This window comes from Apium graveolens, chromosome 5 (genome assembly GCF_009905375.1).
Source record: "Apium graveolens cultivar Ventura chromosome 5, ASM990537v1, whole genome shotgun sequence".
Classification (NCBI taxonomy): Eukaryota; Viridiplantae; Streptophyta; class Magnoliopsida; order Apiales; family Apiaceae; genus Apium; species Apium graveolens.
In genome coordinates, this window is record NC_133651.1 from 259,820,643 (window position 1) to 259,824,020 (window position 3,378).

Here is a 3,378-nt window from a genome sequence, read left to right on the forward strand (position 1 = left end):
TAACATATCCAACAAATCAAGTATAATATTTTTTTCCTACATACAATATTTTTAATGATACATAAATTAACATATAATATTTTCAATGCAATATAACTTCAGAATAATTTGATATTTTGATATATTTATCTATACTAAATTCTTTTGTAAACTATTTCTTTTTGTTTAGATCTTTTTGGCCTGTGTTAAAAAATTATGTAATAAAACAATTTCACCCATTCAAATTTAGTATACTTTATTTTATTTTATGTATAATAACAACTTCCTAACTTTTATTTTTTTCACTAAAAAATAAATTTAGAACCTTGAAAATATTATTTAGAATGACTCATTTTGGATTTTACAACAATTTCTAAACTAATTTTTTTAAAGTTAATATCCTTATCTTACACAATAACCTATAACTCAGTCTTTTAAATTAGATAAAATCATATCATTTCTTAATGGAGTAAAATCAATAAAATTTATAATAATCTCACATTTATTTTTAACAATCTCAATAATAAGATTTGTTAAACTTACGAAAATGTATAGTTAATTTAGTTTTTCTTACTTATTGAAATAAGATAAAAAGTCATGTAATTATATAAATTAAGTTACTCAACGGCCCTGTGGCTTTCTCCGATTTTATAATTTAAAAATTATTAGTCCAAATATTATCCTTAGCCCATTCAAAAGCCAAAAATTTATATTAAAATATGAAAAAAAAATATATAAACAACTTAAATTTCTAACATCTCAAAATATGATAACTTTATATAAATATAGTAAATCATATCAAAAGGGTTGGATAACTTGATACAGAAGAAGACACATAGTCCTTAAAATTATTTATTAATAAATTATTGACTTTTAGATATGTTAAAAATGTGATTAATTTTATTTCTAGAAGAAAATATTATATCATATTTGAAAGCAATATTTTTAGAAATATATATCATTTTATGTATGATGCAAACTTTTATTTTAATTAATTATTTGAAAATGTGAAAAAAGAACATACATAAACCTATAACATAAATTGAATTTAACAGGATACATCTGATTCAAACCTTCAAACCCTCTGGATCATTTAACTATCAATTAATTTTATAGATCTATTGTTAATTTTACGTATAAAGTAAAAGTATATTTTTTTTCAATAGCCCATTAATCCATATTAATGTAAATTTACTATTTATTAGCCTATTGTATATCCAACAAAGTAGGAAATATTATTTCATATAAAATACAAAAAGTTATATATAAAATATTATAAAAAATATAAATTTAAATACTCAATTAAATATATATTATCGATAACTACTTCTACCCTTCTATTTACTATATATTATAAAAAAGACTATATATATTATTATGCGCACTCTAATATTATCAATTTATGATAACTACTTTTTCTAATATAATGCTAATAAATTATGAATAAAATAAAATAATATATTAAACATTTTGTTACATGATTTTGTTAGAAATAATATATAGCTAATAAAATAGTGCACTACTAAATTGTGTCTTACTACACCAATTTTTTTGTACGGATTTTGTTGTATAAAAATATTTATAAATTTTAAAATGTTAAGTAAAAACTTTACAATTTTAAAAAGATTCAATTTTAGGTGATATAAATTTTTGAACATAAAAGCTACTAAATTATAAATAAAATAAAATATTGGAAATTTTAATAAAAAATTATATGAATAACTTAGGTATAAAGTAAATGATTCTAATATATTATATATATGTCACAAAATTTACTTAAAATAATTTCAAGTTTTTATGAAAGAATGAATTAATTATGTTATATTTTACTTTTCAGAGTATTTTAAGCATGACAAATAGTTTAAATAGCCTTTGTGATACTTTAAAAACTGGAAAAAAAATATCTCATACATAAAACAATTAAATTATTAACAAAATTAGCCGACAAAAAATGAATTTTGTGAATATTGTTGGAATAAAACCATTAAAATGTTTTATGATTTAAAGACTAAAAATTTAAATATATATATATATATATAAGTGTGGGCACATTCACATTTTTTCAAATATGTAAAAACACACAACAATTAAAATTTATTTTAATCAAGTAACTAATGAAAAAATAATTATATAGAACAAAAAACATTTCCTTTTCTTAAAAATATAAATTTCTTTCACATACAAAGATTAACGGAAATCTTAAATTGTGCCTAAATCTCCAATAAGTAACAATATAATTTGTGCATTATATCTTTATTTTCCCTCATGTGTCTTGCAAAAGATACAATTAAATCTAATTTAAATACTCAAACTACAAAATCATCCATAATTTCTTTTAGACGTGGCGAAATATAGTTTTGGTTTGGTTTTTATTCTTCAATATGGATTTGGTTTGGTTTTGGAACCAAAACTATATATTAACTATATTTTGTTAGAATTTGGTTTTAGTTTGGTTTGGTTTTATATGGATTTGGATTGAAATATAGATTTAATTTTATTAAATTGAATTTTAAATTTAAATACATACATCTGTTATGTAATAGAAACTTATTATATATCTAATTATTTTAATTTGTTGAACACATAGCAAACATATAATTTTTAATTATCAGCCACAAATAATTTTTTATTCTCACATAAGTTATTACAAACAGTGTTCATTTATTCTGATAAGTTATATACACATTCACCACATTGACGTACATTTACAAGTGCACTACACAATATTATTATTTAAATAAAAGTGGGTCCCCGTAATGACCCCTACTAGAGAACTTAGAAACAAGTGATCTAATACATACATAGTTCATGTAAGTATATTCTTATCGTCCGTCAAAAATAAAAAAGTCAAGTAGCGGATATTGAAAGACGGGGTCGGAGATTGAAAATGAATATTAAAACTACTCGGTGATATATGTTTGTAGATGAAGTTGTCAAATTTAACAATTTGGTTCGTAATATGGATATCACATATTTGAATCCAGATTTATTAGGAAATATGTGATTTGAATCCAATCCAAACCATTTATATAAGTATGATTTTCTGTTCAACCAAATTCAATATTTTGGACCGGATTGGTTTGGTTATGTGGTTTTAGAGCCATATTGCTAGCTCTAATTTCTTTCATCCTGAAGCTTCAAAAATTGGCCAGTACCGACCAGATTGACATTATGAGATGACATAAATTAATGATAAGCACATTATATGCTTCAACAAACTATGATCGTAAAAAATTGAAACAAAAAGTATGGGCTTGGAGGAAACACTTGAGCCGGTATTACAGCCATTTCCGTTACTTTTCCCAGGTAGTGTTTATCTCTGAGATTTTTTTGACTTTTTTCTATTGGACTTACCATATGTGAAAATGACATATAATTACAAGAGTTATCAATAATTAG